The sequence below is a fragment of the Palaemon carinicauda genome, chromosome 2, assembly GCF_036898095.1.
Source record: "Palaemon carinicauda isolate YSFRI2023 chromosome 2, ASM3689809v2, whole genome shotgun sequence".
Classification (NCBI taxonomy): Eukaryota; Metazoa; Arthropoda; class Malacostraca; order Decapoda; family Palaemonidae; genus Palaemon; species Palaemon carinicauda.
Window position 1 is genome coordinate 88,991,554 of NC_090726.1, and position 20,000 is coordinate 89,011,553.

Genomic DNA, 20,000 nt, shown 5'->3' on the forward strand with positions numbered 1-20,000 from the left:
CACACACACACACACATATATATATATGTATATATGTATATATATATGTATATATATATATATATATATATATATATATATATATATTTATATATATATAAATGCACACATACATACACACACATATATATATATGTATTTATATGTATATATATATGTATATATATATACATATATATATACATATATATATATATATATATATATATACATATATGTGTGTGTGTGTGTGTGTATGTATGTGTGCATTTATATACATATATATATATATATATATATATATATATATATATATATGCTAATAGATATATGTGCGTGTACTGGAGCCCGTGTACTCACAGAAGTACTACCCTTATCCTTCATGTGTATACGCTGATAAGTGCAAGGTTGAACTGATCTAATGTATGTTTGTATGGCAGCAGGACGTTTGAACCCCGGATGTCCTTGAGAAACGTTCTTAGTGCCAACGGGAAGAAAGGCATTATCTTATTGTTGTAGTTTGTGCAGACTCGCAAAATTACACAGAAAAGATATATGAATAACGGCTTTTCACTGGTTTACCAGGCACAGCCAGTCTAAATGGAATTTGCAAACGCACAAACAGCTATCTATCTATCTATCTATCTATCTATCTATCTATATATATATATATATATATATATATATATACATATATATATATATATATATATATATATATATATATATATGTGTGTGTGTGTGTGTGTGTGTGTGTAACAAGATGAGAGAGAGAGAGAGAGAGAGAGAGAGAGAGAGAGAGAGATAATGTTGTGTATCCTCTAAGTAACAATAAAAATTTTTCGTTGTTTCCAGCATTGTTGAATCTATCTTAATCATACATAGTTCACTCCTTGATGTTATCAGCATTGCTTTCATTCCTGCTGAAAACTTTCGTTATTTACATGCTTTTACAATTGTTGGAATGAAGATTTTACGGACGTGTGAAACAATTATAATTATTCCTACTTTGAGGATGCATGTGCTCTCTAGAAGTTGTCTCGAGACTTGCATGACTTGTGAATTGTGGAAGTATATTTGCAGCAGCTGTGTTGTGTGGAACGCTGTGTGTGTCTTGGCATTGAGCAATTGAAACGTTACCTCTCCCTTTGAAGTCGCCGCTTGCATCAAATTATGCTTTACTGTATCTATATTGTGCTTCTATGAATGAGGGCTAAAAGAAATATAAACCTGGCTTGGCTCTGTATCTAGTGACACCACCAAGGTTTTCTTTAAAGTGATTTTCTAATAGCAATAGATATTTTGTAATAAAACTGGGAAGTCTGTTGGCAATTTAAGCGTAATTATTGCTCTTTCAGATAAGTTATTCTGACCATCAAATTATTTTTTGTTTTAGATTTCTTAGAGCAAAATTACTTGCCTTGGAGTTTGCAATCCAAATAGGTAATAAAAGTTATTGCTATATAATTGTTGTACTGGGATGTAGCTCGGATTCCCTAATTATCAGTAAGCCATTTGTAGGACCTGATATTTCATATACTAAAATAATCAATGTATCAAAATACAGCTGATATGAGTGCTTAGAAATACTTTATTTTTCAAGCATAAAGTAAACTAATTTCCCGTATGATGTGTTATTTCATTTCTTTATAGTCTAATAGTTTGAGTGGAAATTGAGGATGAAATTGATAACAATATACTTGAGACTTTGCCACCTTGAATACAGAATACCTACAATTGATTATCTGTTGATCTCTTCACGTTGCTTTTGTTCGTTTATATCAATGTTGTATCGAGAGAATTAGATCCCAAAAAAACCGAAGGTTATGGGAAGTGGGACGTCCTTGAAAATATAATTCTTATCTAACATTATCGTTGGAAGAGAGAGAGAGAGAGAGAGAGAGAGAGAGAGAGAGAGAGAGAGAGAGAGAGAGAGAGAGAGAGAGAGGAGAGAGACATTTAGTTTCAGGATAATTTTTTATGGAATATATTACTCAATTTTGGTTTTCTTGAAAGCTCTTGTGATAGTCTACAGCTACCTGTAAATCTACAAGTAATGCTTTATGCTGTTATCTATTTTTCACCTTTAAACCTGGAACCATAATTTTCAATCGGATTTTCCAAGAGCTGTATGATCCAGTTACTGCTCACAGGATGGTCTGTTCTCTACCAAGGACAGGGATAATGAGAATTTTGTATAATCCAGTTTATCACATCTTTTATGTCCAAAATAATTTTCATGATGTTGGATGAAATACTAATAATGTTGTCTTTATACTCTATTGCTTATTACCAAAGATGAATACTAAGTTCCTTCGAGTATTGATCTCAGCTGAGATTTTTGAAATAACAATCTCGTGAGAATGAAGGCTTATTTTTTAATCATATAGTTCTCCGTCTTATACTTCCTACTGGAGTAACGATTTAAACGGTCCAGAACAGCACATAAACACGCACTATATTGCGATAAAAAAAAAAAAAAATGCCCTGGTACACAGTCCATTTCTTTGAGCAGCTGACTGCTAAAAGGAAGCATCTGGGGGAAATACGATGACAGGATTAGCAGATGAGCATAGGGAGTGGTGGAGCTTAGTGGGAATGTCTGACACTGTATCCTGAGGTTCACATAACTGTCCTTTCTTCCCTGTAGGGTTGTTAGGATGTCAGCAGAACCATGGTCCCCAGTCACTGAGAGCCATTATACGTCAATCTTGTGCTTTTATGGGATTTCAAGAGGTGGAATTCGTCACAAACTGTCTTTATTTTTACTGTTAGCTATTATTTGTTCGTATCTCTATTTCTAATGTTATATATGAAAGCTTACTATGTATCTGAGTTTACGCAAATAATCACATACATAAGTATGTATACGTATATATAAACCACATCCAAATGACCACAAAACAGTGGCACTGGTGATGAAAGAAGAATATATCTCGTGAAGCAAAAGGTTAGATCTCACCAGAAAGTGCCTGGTGTTGCGAAAACTACTGATGTAGCGCTATGATTAACAAGATCGGTTAGGCACGTGTTCTGGCATCCATAGCTTTCCTGGCAGCGCTAGAGTACCATGGCAATGATCTTGAGTATTAACGTCAAGCTCACAACGACTTGAAGTGTGCTATCCGCTTCCACCCGCTACGAGGAGGCTGACCAAATGCTACTTTCGAGAGGTCTGTATAGTAAAGACCCCTACGCTCAAGTTGTGGTTTGTTGTTTTTAGCTCAGTTGTTTAATACTGAGATGAAGTTTTGGAAATGAAGAAAATTCAAGGTCCTATGATCATATTTAATCGATGAGCCAAGCATTCTTAGCCTGTTAGCCAATAACATTACCTAGTCTGTTTATATACAAACCTTCGATCTAAAAAATATTAGATAGGGTCTTGTGTGACGCCAAAACAAAACAAAGAAACCTCCTGTTACACCACACAAACGCTCCTAGAGGTTAAGGCCAACGACAATGGCTCTTAATGGAATATGGGAGGACATCATTGTTGTTGGGGATTTGGCAACAGTGCAAGAGGAGAGCAGGAGGTGGTCCTCCTTTATAAATCATTCATATCCTCAACACGTCCCACCTATGGGGTTACAGCTTTCCCAATTAAATTCGTCCCCATTTCTTTCACTTTCGCTCCCCATATCAACGCATTAACTGACCGTTCGTGGATGGCTTAACGATGTGATATGGTGACCTTTTCAGCAACACACTATGAGATCAATTACCATTTTCTTATTGTCAATGGGGAAATTATAGGGCTGTTATCTACGGAGAATGTGGTTGCGTCCTGTATCTTGTGAAGTGGGAAAGAAGTAATAGGCTTGTTTACGCAGTCTGTTTCTCCTTGGAAGATTTTTTTAATTCTTTTTGAAAATGATTTGATAACATTGACATGAGAAAGGCTAACACTCCTTTTTTCTGGCTAATACATTCTACGTAAGGTAAAAGTCAACTAGAATGAGAAGAGTGAAGAGAATATTAAGCTGAGTTTTCACTTTTATGAAGTATACGAAATCACCAGACACAAATAAGTAAGATTTCATCATCATATCTATTCTTAAAAACAAACAAGATAGCCGCATGAAATGTGTACCTCTTTCTGCAGCTTATTTACTTGCGTCCAATTGTCATTTACTCCTGGGATTCTCTAACGGATGCAACTATTCTACCAACTTTTCCAGGGACTTAATGTATAGCACTATCCCAAAATAACATCTATTTTCTACTGAGATTTAACGGCAATAGTAGCATTTCTCCGGTTTATTTAGCAGACATATATGATAAGAATTGTACTCTTACAGGGCCTTTTGAATCAAGTTACTGAAAACATTGCCAATTAGAATAATGTTTTTCTTGAAAAACGGTATTCTTATTTTTCAAGATTTTTCTACGGTTTTTCCTCTTATTCATTCCTGATATATTATTAGAGGCAAATGCAGAGAATAATTTTCTGTTCTGCGTTTTACTTCTCTTCTACTGGGTAAATATTCAAGTCTTCTTTGTCACTGTAACATTGTTGTTTCCATCTAGGTATCATCGCAACTCTTATTATATTTTGATTCGTTGTTTATCAAAAGCAATTGGGAATTATGCTTTTTACTAGTTCTTTAATATGGATGATAGTTTTTAATATATTCAGTTTTTATTTTACAAAGATTTTTGTTGATGACAGGTAAAGCTCTAACTGAATCTGTATGTATAAGAAAAGTAAATCAGTTGATCGTATAAAGATTAATTATCCGTTGAAGTGAAATGTTATGTGTTCAGAGCATAGACTTCGTCGGTCTGGAGCCGGAATCCATCAAATTTCTTGATATCTTTTAATGGGTACTCGACCTTATACCCTGGGTAGCGTCACACCTCTTTGCGTATTATATATATATATATATATATATTATGTATATATATATATATATATATGCATATATATATAAAGAGAGAGAGAGAGAGAGAGAGAGAGAGAGAGAGAGAGATTAAATTACACAGCACTGTTAAGGAAACTATAGAGATAAATGGATTCTACTTGACAAACAGAATATTAATTTTTTTCTTCTAAATAAATGAAACAACTAAACTATATTTAGTGTAGGTCGTGGAGAAGCAGGATATATGGGAGACAATTAACAGTCAGTGAAAGAAGGATGGGCACCCAGAAGGTGGCCAGTAATTGGCTGACGGTTGGCTAATAAGTAGACGACCTCAAATGAGAACTGGTAAATATGCTTCAAATGAAGGGCTGGAGAAATTAAGTTAGAAAGATTGGCTTGCTTCAAGTGCTCTGCAAATTAGAATCGATCCTACGAGACGTAACATCCCCTAATCACCCAATGAAACAAGATGAAATATGGCGAAGTGGGTCGTCCAGCTGCGGTGCGCAGTGGGCTATTCTAAGTCATTGGTAATGATGATGAAATAGTGGTGGTAATAATAGGTTAGGGGAGTTCGTTCAGCGCTGCAGAGTACCCGCGCCAACTAAGCTGTGACGTCAAGTCTATTTGCGGCGGCACCTAACTTTAACACCAAAGAAAATATGTTCTAGAAATATGCTCTTTTTAGATGAAATTGTTTGATGTTTTCTAAGATGTCGGTATTCCATTCAACCTGCATTCCAGGTCTACCCTTTGTGTACTCTTTTGGTGATCATCCCAGATGCAGATGTACTGACTGAAATATCGATAGACGAGGCACCGTCTCTATAGCTCATGACCTCGTAACTGACGTTCATCTTATTTATTTAACTCCCTTTCTATTTAGCTTATTCATTTTAGTCATATTATGAAACGCCAGACCTCAGTTGATGCTGGAGGCTCAGTGTCTTATGTTAAATATGATGAAGCTACTAATAGTTTAGATAACGATAAAAATTGATGTTTATCATCGCTGGTGTAGTTTCTTTTGGTGACTATCATTTATTTTGTGGGACTGAAAAACAATTAGGTATCGTTTGGAGATAGTCTTCACTATATTATACTCATCAGAGGAATAATAAAAATGGTAGATTAATTCGAGCGTTGAAAAATACACAATATAGCTAGCTATACTGCCTCTCTGGCTGTCTATTTCTCCCTAAACTACCATACTAATACAGCCAGACATATGCAAGTGTAAAAATAATTTGATAATTACGTATGGAGGGTTATCAGATAAGTGCTACTTCTTGCGATATCAATTTATGTTACCAGTGACCCAAAAGTCTCTCTCTCTCTCTCTCTCTCTCTCTCTCTCTCTCTCTGTGCTGCATATACATTCGTGTAAACTAAGCGGAAATGAGCGGCAATACGAAAACAAGCGGAATAATTTCAGACGCTTGCAGGCATACGAGTACTGAGGAACTACAATTTATATAGCAAAGCCACGCTTTACGCGTGAATCCTGGCCACTTGCTCGAAAATGCGTAAGATACCACTTACATATCATTAGCTGAAGTATGTTGGAATTTCGTTTTGCTAACCATGTTGGAAAAACATGAGAGATAATTAGTGACAGTTATAGCTATAGGGAGATATGCGCCTTTTCATTACCATCAAGCCACGATCGTAGAGCAATGATTTATTGTCTTCTTATTATAGCTCTTACAGGTGGAATTTGTTTCTGGCTTATTTGTACGTGCATGTGTATTTGTGTGCATATACGAGAGAGAGAGAGAGAGAGAGAGAGAGAGAGAGAGAGAGAGAGAGAGATCATATACGCTAAACGCAATGGTTAAAGAATAAAAATACAATTTACTCCTGCCCATCCCCAAACACTGGTACTCTCCTCCTTCATTAGAATTCCGAAAAGAAATTCACAACCGTTCTGCATGTAATCTCTAGCTATCAAGACATTGTGATATGATGTACAAAGTGAAGACGTCATTGCGGTACGTATTTGTGCAGTAATAGGGCATTGCCAATACGGGTTTATCTTCTCCCCCCCCCCAAAAAAAAAAAAAAAATAAATACGTTAACTCAAAGTATGATGTTGGAAATGCACACATTAGAGTACTTATATAAAACAAGAGTAGTGCAAACCTCAAAACCGGCCGCCATCTTGTATCCCGCAGCCAGCAGTATTCCAAGATTATGTTAATGCAAATCATTATACGATACAGTAGAAGTATTCTCTCTCTCTCTCTCTCTCTCTCTCTCTCTCTCTCTCTCAATACTGAATAAAGTATAATAATACAAATAAGACTGAGTAAGAGAATTAATATATCTAAAAATCAAAGCTTATAAGACATGTTATTATAGAATGATTAATCCAGGTTTTGATAGAACTGTAGTTATCCTTCAAGTTGAAAAACCTAACAGAGAACAGAGAATACATTGAGAGATGAGAAAAACGCAGAAGGTGGAAAATGAATATGTGTTGCATAGAATTGTCAAATGTATCACACCTTTTGTTTACTGTATGCATATGTCATCTATGGTTATTCATACATGATTTTGCATTTATTGAACAGGAATTCGTGCTTTTAGTTTATGTTATCTGCATCTGCATACTCCATTTATTATCATTACTCTTCATGTGATTATAGCCTAGCTTCTACACTGAATGATTTTATCTATGCCATAAGCTATTGGAAGCAATATTAGGCCCACTACTGTATCGTCATTGTTTCATTGAAATTCGTCTCAAGTACCTTATCAACATATTAGGGTCGAGTATGACATTTTTATTGTAGTATTGGTATCCAATAATAATTCTTCGTTATGCAGAAGAACTTTAAAAAGGATCAGTTTAAAAATAAGCAGGTTAGTGAGAAAGGGAAACTAAGGTGGAACGCAATTCCAGAACTTTTTTCTCACAGTAGCCTCTCTAAACGTAGGAAGTCTCCAGTTCAGCGAGGCCCTCCCCGATAGATCTAGCGAGGATTGTGTCAGGATGGATCATGCATATTGCAAATTTCAACAAAGCAATAGCATCTTGAGTACTGGAAAGTTGCTGTACACAGTAGTAGAATTATGTAGTAGTATAGGTACTGTGGTATTCAATATAAATATATGTTTTGTTATAAGATATACTAGTTTATATATATATATATATACGTATATATATATATATATATATGTATATATATATATATATATATACATATATACATGTATGTATATATATTCATGTATATATATATATATATATATGTATATATATACATATATATATATGTATATATATATACATATATATATATATATGTATATATATGTGTGTATATATATATTATATATATATATAGAAAGAAGATATGAGTTTATATATCATTATATACTAATCTTTATATCTTTACTAATATATTTACATACATTAAGTTTTAATATCTTGAGTGCAAATCCATATTTCTTAAAAGACAATATCAGTATATGATATATGATTGTTAAAATATTTTTAGATGTGAATAATGATAACTAATGAATAAAAATTGATTGTAAAGATATGATATAGGATTGAAGATGATTAATATTGATATATTTTAGCGCAAATATATCAATATTAATTGATTTTATTGATGACATTGAAATTGTGAGATTTAGTTAAAATGTGAAAAAATGTGAAGATATGATATATAGTACGTAATATATGGATCTAAAGTAAGATATAGTTGTGGAACTTGTGGATAGTATTGAAATATGATGTTCTGATATAATGTGATATAGTAGTGAAGATAAGATATATTAGTGAAAATGTGATATCGATTATGATATAGTAGGAAAAATAATGGCAATCAAATGAGGGGGACATTTGGTTTCCATTTGTTTTAAACGCTGGGAAAGTATTAGTAATAAAAAAGAAAGGAAAGTATAATAGAAAGAGGTGCACACAGGAATAGCAGGCTTTGATTAAGTGAGAGAGAGAGAGAGAGAGAGAGAGAGAGAGAGAGAGAGGATCTGAAGGAAACTATTAATGATAAAATTGAAAGATATGCCAGATCACGTGATAAGCTAAAGATTTTATATGCTTTCTCATGTCCATTGCAACACTCAAAAGCAGAACAGCACGGCATTGTGTACTAAAACGTCACTAAGTATATGTAAAAGCGAAAATAAGGAGTGTGGACCTAATAATCTATCTTACCGGCCACTGGCCACTGAGAGACTGGTTGGCTGGTAGCCTGCCATCGGGAAACAAAATGGTAAAACTGCAATCCACTATATGGTAACTCGTATGGTGCTACTCTTGTTTATATAGGTACTCTATATAATCTCAACTAAGAAACCACTCACACTAAAAGAAGAGATACCTATCAAGCAATATTAATTTTGTATATCATGAAGAAGAGCAGCTTCCTATCTCAACAAGAAACGTACGCGTAGAGGGATTTCTGCTAATAAAAACATAATTGAAGGCACCATTGACTAAACAGGTGGGTTGATCATAATAATAATGCTAACTTTACACCATTGATGATAATTTCGGTGAAAAATATCTGGTGAAAAGTACGAGAAGTCTAATCAGGAACATTAAGGTGATAAATCTTAAGGATTATTACATAGAATTCTCCTATTAAGCTATTTGTCAAAAGATTAATTTATTTAGAAAGGAGAATTAACCAATATAGAATCTTTTAATGTTTTCTTTAGTACACATAAACTTTTAAAAGGGGTTAGAATAAAAATTCTCTGTTCTGGGCTCAGCTGAGCATCGGGAGGTGTCTTGAGCGTCGAGATCTATTAGTAAAAATTAGACCTACCAATAAGGCTAGAACTACTGTAGAACAGAATGCAGCCAGGACTAGCACTTTCTCCTTTCCGCTACGGTTATTTGATAAAATATTTAATGAAATAAGGGCTAGGAATTAGGTAATCGTTTCTGTTCATGTGATCGGAGGGGGAAGAATAACATCTCAATCAACGGGAAGTTAGGAAGAATAATATTCATAGGATATTCAACAACACTTTCAGGGATATTACTACATATAATGACAAACAATATTTGTATTGAGGACTTGACATTTATTTAATGAATATTTTTGAAATGTGTCTCAACATGGGCTTTGCGTAAGAGGTATAATCCTCAGCTTTGTAACATGACGATTTAACGATGCCATATTCAAATATAGGATATTGATTACACTTTTGGGATAACGGTCTACGTAGTAGCTACAAAATGGGGTAAGGCTAAACTTCCTTTAGTAGGATTAACAGTTCTGTAAGTGCAAAATAGAACGAATCGCACGAGCCTAGATTCTTTCTCTCTATCAGGGTTGCTACTTATCCGAATCAAGGGCAGAGATGAGATCTTGGGCCAACTCGTTTGATTTATCGACGTTTAACTGATCTTGGATATGTAGTTACTTAGCACAATTTCTTGCTTGTTTTGAGAGATCATGATACCTTAGCTCTTGATATCAATTAATTTTTTTGCCTCGGTAAGGGACGTAGGGTCCGTCTTCTAATTTGGATTTCTCTCTCTCTCTCTCTCTCTCTCTCTCTCTCTCTCTCTCTCAATAGATGAAATAAGTTTCTTAATAGGACCGTCTGCTATGTCCTGTATTTTATTTCTAGATATATAAAATACACCATTTCTATGTATGTTTTAGACATTAACTACACTAGTACACTTTACATCAAGTTGATACACGCTCTCCCTTAGATATTAATAGACTTTCTTTTGCCACTCACAACAGGATTTTACCTTTAGATATTATGTTTCACATTAGAAACCAGATTCAATCCATTGATATGTTTCTTATCGAGTTATAGAAGAGGTAGTAGGTTGGCCAAGGGCACCAGCCACCCGCTGAGATACTATTGCTGGGTCAGACAGTACTTCATTGGATTCTTCGCTCTGGTTACAGTTCACTTTTCTTTTGGCTACACATACACCAAATAGTCTGGCCTATTCTTTACAAACTCTCCTCTGTGCTCATACACCTGGCAACACTAAAATCACCAAACAATTCTTCTTCGCTCAAGGGGTTAACTACTGCACTGTAATAGTTCAGTGGCCACATTCCCTTGGTAAGGGTAGAAGAGACTTTAGTTCTGATAAGCAACTCTTCTAGAAGGAGACTCCAAAATCAAACCATTATTCTCTAGTCTTGGGTAGTGCCATAGCCTCAGTACTATGGTCATCCACTGTCTTGGGTTAGAGTTCTCTTCCTTTTGTTTTGTTAAGTTTCTATAGTTTATTTAGGAATTGTTTATTCTAATATTGATACTGTTCTTAAATTTATTTCCTGGTTTCCTTTCCTCACTGGGTTATTTTCCCTATTGGGGTCCCTGAGCTTATAGCATCCTGCTGTTCCAACTAGAGTTGTAGCTTAGCAAGTAATAATAATAATAATAATAATAATAATAATAATAATAATAATCTTTAGACACAGGATTTTGACTAAAAATGTTGCTCCATGACATAATATTGTACAGGATACGATAGCTCACCTAAGGATGTTTATTAAATGTCAGGATCATTAGTCAGCTCCGGAGAGTTACAGGAAGTAGAACAAGGTGTCGTGATATTTACGCAAACCTTAGACTTGATTTTTCGACTCCTCTACATGTCATATAGCCACATCGTTTTCGGTTGTCATCATCTTCAACAACGATAACAACAATAGCAACAACTATACAATAATATCATCATCATCATCATTAATAATAATAATAATAATAATAATAATAATAATGATGATAATAATAATAACATCAACACCACCAACAACAACAACAATAATAATAATAATAATAATAATAACCTCTGGATATATATATATATATGTATATATATATAATCCGGTGACGCTTAGTGGCATTGCCAGACGTATAACTACTTTGTCTCTCTCTCTCTCTCTCTCTCTCTCCATCCCTCAGGTAGTGGCTAAGTGTGTAGTGATGCCCTGGTGAGACGGTGTGCATATGTATGCATTTAAATATTTAGCCGTCATTTTTGAAGGGTCGCGTACACTAGCATAAATAATAATAATAATAATAATAATAATAATAATAACAATAATAATAATAATAATAATAATTTTATCAGTGACAAACACATTGGAGATTTCAGTAAGAGAGAGAGAGAGAGAGAGAGAGAGAGAGAGAGAGAGAGAGAGAGAGAGATTGTTCATTAGAATAATAGACAGGTTCCTTAGCTCCAGAGCGCTGGAAATAAAAAAAAGTTGTTCCAACAGAATCGACACCCTCACCCTCATATTAATTATTGAAGGATATTATATTGTAATGAATTTTAAAATATTGCAGTATTTATAAGGTTATTACAGAAACATTTCTGTCTTCCAGTGTTACAATTACCAACAACAGTATTGGATTGCAAAATTTTACGTAACAACCATTCTTATCATTCGTCACGTCCTTGATACAAATACTGCTACAGAAAACGCGTCATATGAACATATATTCTTTAGGGTAAACTTCAAGTAATCAGAATGTCCTCAATCCTGATTTTGGTCAGAACGCTTAAGCATTGCTTATATTTATATTCTTTTACTTGGATTTCTTGTGCAATTTTATGGATAATAAATCGTAAAAGATCGCTTCTTATATACTGAAGGCTTTGATTAACAAAATTCCAAGGAAAACAGCGTTCATTTGAGGTGCTGAATAGTCACAGAAAATCGCGTGCTTTCCCCGTGGAATTCATCACTTTGACATATTGGTAACGGATCCAAAAGAAAATGATACATTTATGCTATAAGTTCTTAGGAAAGCTTTTTATCTGGTTTTTAAAGTAAAATTGGAAGATTTTATATTTTGAAAATGTTCTCAACGATTTACAAACAGCAATATGCACTTCAGATTCTGCGATGATGATCAATAAGTCTTAGGAATAACTTCACTAGAACGTAATTTTTCAAAGCATTTCATAATCGCTAGTGATTGGAAATTTATATTAGCCTGCTAAGCTTCCATTTCCAACCGAAGATTGTCTATTGAATAGAATCTATTCTTAAGGGAACTGCGTCAAAGCGTAACTTTTTAAAGCATGGGAGATTCAACGCCATTACAATTTTCATTTTAAAACATTTCACTGAAAAGTCTCAAATATATCCCAAATATCCGATACAGTGTAATGCATATCGGTTAATTTTCCACATTTGGTATGTCACAATTAGAACTGAGAGTTATCGTCACTACAATATTCCTTAACGTATTTGTTAAGATGAAGATCCTAAGAGTTAATTTACTTTGCCACATTTACATTTGAGTTATTAGGTATTGGTTCTACAATAAAATCATTACATGGAATATTTTTTGTAACAGAAGTTGGTTTTATATAATAGACTGGTAGGCTATACTTAGATTCACATGTAGGTTATACTTTCTGTTAGAGTAGACCAACATCTTTCTGTGTGATTTTGCGTTACATGACCACAAATGCATAAGTTCATTCAGAAAACTTGTTTTGCTTGCGCCATTATTATAAACGATGATGGGCGATCACAAGTGTAGGTTAACAGCATACTATCACGCGTACTGAGACCAGATTATGGGTGAGAAAGACAAGCTAATCTTTTTTTTTAGAGATAGAATAGACGGACCTTGACTAGTTTTTTGCCTGGAGGTTGTCTGCTAAGTGCAAGAAGCGTCTATTCTTATACGATGGGAAAGAAAAGTTAATGCAATTGAAATTGAAAGTATCACTGTATCTGTTATAATAAAAGAATACATCAGTAACTCTGATATTTGGATATGTGTATTGCTTCCCTTTTCTCTTCCAGTATCAGTTTTTGATTGGAAGTTGAATAAAGAAATTAGTCTTACCAAATGTAGCTATTACTTTTTTACAGTAGTTCCTGAACGCGTATAAGTATGGCATATTACTTGCACTTTGGAAGGGAAGCAGATTGTGAAATGAACGGGTTGACGGAGGAAAGGCGATTGAAGCAGTAAAGCGGGTTTATTCAAGGACCGGACTAAGATAAAGACACGAAATTTGTGCCAGTTAAGGTTCATATGTACATTACTCTCTGTCTGTCTCTCTCTCTCTCTCTCTCTCTCTCTCTCTCTCTCGTTTCCATATATATATATATATATATAAACACACATATATATATGTATATATATAAACACACACATATATATGTATATATACATAAATATACAGTATATACACACGCATATATATTTATATATATATGTATATAAACATATATATATATATATATATATGAGAGAGAGAGAGAGAGAGAGAGAGAGAGAGAGAGAGAGACTTTATCTGAGGTGATTGCAAATTTAGAATGGATACGGATTTCTTTTGTTATTCTCAGTGATGAGCTTTTATTTCCAAAATTGCTTTTGTTGGAGGATCTTTGTGTGAATATACTGCAAATACAGCCGTCTCTTATCTTAGAAAAAAAAACATGAGATCAGTCAGACTAAGATATCCTTTATCCATCTGTTGTTCAGACTCTAATTATAACCCTTTTTTATACATATCAGTTGTAAAAACATTTTTGAAATGACAGCGTAGGTAAAGAGAAAAACTCAGAGGTTTTCTTATAACTAATAAATCCTTGTTTTAGTACCATGAAAAAAAATCGTGACATCTAAGAGAACTGTGTTCGCAGGTTAATATCATGAAAAAAAAAAATGTATGATAGCTCGAGGGAAACATCTCTTCCCTCCCCCTTGGTTGTTAAAAAGTTGAAGTTTGATATAAATGCTGCGAAAAAGAGGGCCAATAAATTCTTTTTTTTGGAAAATTTGTTATGATTAATCATCTATCACCCAAATGTACACTACTCAGGAGTGACTAGGGTCAGCCCATAGTTATGAAATCTTCTCCATGAAATTTCCTCTGGTTGAGACTTTACCAGACAGTGAAAAATATACCCGTGTTAAGATGATATAAAGATTTGTAGCTATTGAGGAAATAAACGATATTCACTTCGAAGAACTTTACTCTATAAATCTCGTCTGAATAATTTCTCGGTAAACGGGTAATAATTTATGTCTTTATTGATACTATGTGCCAACAGAAGTAATAACTCCCCCCTCTCTCTCTTTCTGTGAAACTGTTTGATAAAATGTGACCCAAGAGTCTTGTCAATCCTACATTCTCTAACAGCAATTAGAATTGGTATCAACCATTCTGACTGACGGACAACAAACAACAGACGTTTCAACTTTCTCCAGCTAAAACATTGACTGAGTACGATAGTCTAGCTGTCCTTGCGGCCTTAATTCCATCTATCTACTGAGAATGCGCCCATTCGTTCAGAAGTGATAACAATCTCTGATTCTCACGTTATATGTCTTACTTCTAGAAGGGATGAAAGTTCACACTTTGAGGTCCCACTTCAAGCAAGTATGTAATACATTGCGTGTCATGTTTCATTAAGTAATTGAATGAATCATTTGGGTACCGTATAGCACTGACCCATCTCTCTCTCTCTCTCTCTCTCTCTCTCTCTCTCTCTCTCTCTTATTAGTCCCTTCCATATATTGGATATGAAATGGTTAATTACTTAAGGCGATCCATTACCTAGGGGCAAATTATCTGAAATAATGATACAAAGATCTATCATACAAAGCTGATAAAATTACGCCATTCAATAGTTACATAAACCCTCCCCAAAACATATACTGTAAAAGAGAACTCGATTAAACTTAGAGAGAAATGAAAAGTTCTTATCAGATTATTAATAATTAAAAAGTATATTTCTTCCTAGTCAAGAAACATCAAGGAATTGAAGAAAGTCTAGCAGTTGCTTTGGTCAATGACTCGACCTAAAGGCGACGTTAACATATAAGAATATGCTTTCGTAGAGAGCTATTCCATCATGTTAATAAGACGTTTAGTAAATTGTCTGTATATTATGATATTTTCCTTGATTACCAGTTTTGCTATGTATTGATTGTGACTGTTTCCTCCGACTATGTGTCGGTGTTTAGCGCTATCGTTCGTTTTCCTGGATGTGGTTGTTAATTTTGCTTTCGCAAATATTCAAGAACACACTTCTCAGCGCTTGAGCAAAGCTAAGATATACTTTAGGTATTCTTCTATACACCTATTGTAAATGTGTATGTCACTCTACGTGCATGCACAAATACACAAACACGTGCTCAGAGAGAGAGAGAGAGAGAGAGAGAGAGAGAGAGAGAGAGAGACCCAAGTCTTAATGGAATGCAAACGGTTTGAAAGATGTCACTTTTATTTCCTCCAGTACCAACATCCGCTCCTCAACACTGCTGGCGTGTCTTGTAGACCTTAGCAAGACTCTCTCTCTCTCTCTCTCTCTCTCTCTCTCCCTCTCTCTCTCTCTCTCTCTCTCTCTCTCTCTTTAAATAGGAGAAAATCTTTTCCCATTCAAAAACTCTCAGACATTGTCATAAGATTTGCAAGGTAAATTATATGACACCTTCCAAGAGGACTAAGATGGGGATATATGGTTATGACTGAGGAAGTGGCCCATTTGCGCTAGATTGTAATGCACAGGTATAAAGAGTCTTGCTTCCATGAAGCGTACAGAGGAATTGCGAAAGACATGAATTAGAAAGGATTTGTGCCCAATACTGTTTATGGAATACATTTCTAATATGGATAAAGTAACAGTTAACGCTCGGGAGCTATGAATCTTTGCTTCAGTAATTTTAAATAAATGCTTTGCTCTATGTTTTTATCTTAAGGATTTATCCTCTAGTTTTCCCTAATATAAAGATTAAATAAATGATTTTTATCTCAACTCTTTATAATGGAATTTGTCTAACACATTGAAAATTTTATTTATTGATCTTTGTGTAAGTAGAGTATGTCAACCCTTGTAACTGCTGTAAACTATTCCAATATTATTATGCTGTTCAGGAAAATATAATGTCATCTATACTGTCTTTTGGTACAAGATAATTAATTGAGTGATAAACACCTTCAAACAACCATTTCCTTTTATATTCTGGATAATTATTAGGAAGTAGAAAAGGAGTAAAAACGAACAAGTGACTGCACCATAACAACAAACATTAAATGATCAAGACAATAATTCACATTTCTTATATTTTCCCGAGGCAGAATGAATTACAGAGATGGCTAGCAATACTCTGCGTCAGTACTTGCACTATGTGGGAGAGACAGTCCATTCGTTAAACAATAAATTATGTATGAGGATAAGTGGTATAATACATATATATATATATATATATACACGCATACACACACACACACACACACACATATATATATATATATATATATCTATCTATCTATCTATCTATCTATCTATCTATCTATCTATCTAGAGAGAGAGAGAGAGAGAGAGAGGAGAGAGAGAGAGAGAGATTAAATATTAACTTTTTCGTCATTTATTGTTCTTTCTCTTCAAGTTCTGTCAAATAAGAAAACAGGACGAACAGAATGAGCGTCGTTTATGAATGACACACATAGTAAATGCCCCATGAAAGGAATTACAACAGAACAGCTCTCCAAAGTTTATGAATGAAGTCTGGGAGTTGAGACGCTGCATCAATGGGTTAATGGATTATGGCGTCTACGTATATTGTTGTGAGTGAACCTTTTTGGCTCCAAAACAAAACTGGTTTGCGGTGTTATGAACTTCAAGAAGTATAACGGTAACAAGCTGAATTCAATCTAATTCTTTTGACAATCGAAACTGCTGCTTGATAGGTCTTTTAACAAACAAACGTTTTTCTAAATTTCCGTAAGCATAGAAGGAATAATTATCCGATAAATAAATACTCATACTACTACTACTACTACTACTACTACTACTACTACTACTACTACTACTAATAATAATAATAATAATAATAACATTTTGTTTTCTGTGCCCTTCGTTGCGACAAAACATTCTCAATATATTTTTTTTGTCTGCTTTTAAAATGCTTGTGGAGCCTTTGGAATGCTGTAGTTGCCCACAGTCTGTTACGAGCAAACCTCCAGTATCATATTGCACTTTACGTTAAAATAGCACTAGTGTTGTGACTAGAGCGAATTCCCTCCCTCAAGAGCTCCTTAATTACGGGATAAAATAACAGGGAAAATATCAGACTTCATTGATGAACATTAAAATGCATTTCAGATTACCTGGAAGATTCGATTGTTTGAAAGATGTCCTAAGAAGTGTAAAGAACGCGAATATCTTGGAATAAAGAGAGAGAGAGAGAGAGAGAGAGAGAGAGAGAGAGAGAGAGAGAGGATAGTAGTTATCAATGAAATGTTAGTTACGTAAGAGTCTTTTATGAATATCATATAAGTTACCTAACAATCAGTTATATCATATTATTTACACATCAGTTACTTTATTATGACGAACAACCAAAGTAAAATTATCTGATGGCCCCTTGCAAGACGCAAAGCTGTTCTGATGAAGATTCACGCAGCTCTAAATACTATTCTGTATTTGACAAGCGTCACGAGTCAGTGTTGCGAGCAGAGAATTTACATTTTCTTCCTATGTAGAGAGAGAGAGAGAGAGAGAGAGAGAGAGAGAGAGAGAGAGGTTCAAGATCTGCACTACAGTTCTTGAGTTTGACACCAGTCAATTGTATCCTTAATCTCGTGTAGCACAGTCTAGCAGCTACCTGTTTTCAGCATCATCTTGTATTATGTTTTTCTGATATTTTTCATGCTAATACTAGATAGTGTTTACTTTATAGTTTTAAGAGATCTAGAGTTTGACTAATCCCTTATTAGGTTGTTTGTTTTGAAAAAAAAAAATAGTAAACAAGACTCCTCGAGGCTTCCGGTCTCTAATTCAGAAAGTTCTGTGTGATTGTAAGTATTTCGAACATGAATTTTCAAAACAACTATCCTGCAACGTGTTGGGTCATCAAAAGCTTGAAAAGAAAAAGATCGCCAGGTAAAGGAGATGAAATGCAGACCTAGTTTAGTGGAAATTCCATGGAGGATTAGCTTAAACAAATTATCAACAGCAGCAACAATAACAACAACAACAACAACAGCAACAACAACAACAGCAAGGAGAATGATAATGATAACGACCATTGTCAATGTCATTATCAAACACCAATTCTATTTGTCCTACTTCATCAATACGACGCTAATTAATTTCCTCCCATTACCAAGATATCGCAAGATGCATACAGGTGGTCATCTTATTAAAACCATGAACTTAACAGATCTAAATTTTGAGAATCTCAATTAATTAATAACAGATTACGATAATTCATTCTCTCCTACATTTGTTTATAAACATGTAAGAGTGCATTTAAATATTCATACTTTCATGACTACACGTGTACGCATATACACTATACATGTAAGAGAGAAGTTTATACATTATATATACTTATTTTTATTTGAGAGAAAATATGCCACACCGTGAATGCATAAGCTTCTCTGCTGAAGCTTTCAATTTAGACGATAGATTAACGATAGGAGTAAATTTTGAAGTATATTTTTCAAGAGCAGACTAAGAACTTTCAAAACTGAATAAATGATTTGCAATTGCCAGATATCACCCTACTATGGACCGTAGACTAAACAAAGATGAAATGCACATGGCTAAGAAAATAGCTTTAAAATGTGTTTGATATGTAAATTTCTATTATTAGTAGGCTATTCATTAAAAGAGTGATATGCTTGACCTCAAAGGTCAGACCTACATTAATGCAAAATGGAATAAATTCAGAAACAACGAGACAACCCATCAAAATGACTAGCATTCCCCGCAGCCTTAAACAACTCTCTCTCTCTCTCTCTCTCTCTCTCTCTCTCTCTCACACCTGGCTGAGTCGGAAGTCGTTTGGTTACCTAGTTAAATGGAACCTTCCCGCCATTTGTTAGTTTGTGGGAGGGGACCCCATATCAGTCAATTGCAAAGTTGCACAAGCAGTAATTTTCGTCTCATGTTCCCACTCCAACAATAATGCCACTCAAGGCGCTTGCATTCGCATATCTTTGGGATCTTTCCGGACGGTTGACTCCATAGTGTCGAGGTTTTGAGCTTCCTGCATTGATTTTCAGAATCAATACAGACATTGACTTGGGATTTTCCTACCTGTTTTTCTTTTTTTATTTTTCACGTGGAAATATTGGGATTGCGATACTGGTTGAAACCAGACTAAAGGTTGACCTAGGTGACCCTAAAATGATTTTTCTTTGAT

General features: G+C 34.4%; 1 protein-coding gene across 3 annotated transcripts in view; it reads right to left on the minus strand.

The window, feature by feature from the left end:
* LOC137625969 (uncharacterized) overlaps window positions 1–20,000 on the minus strand; it is a 247,843-nt gene that overhangs the window by 11,201 nt on the left and 216,642 nt on the right. The gene's annotated exons all lie outside the window — the stretch shown is intronic.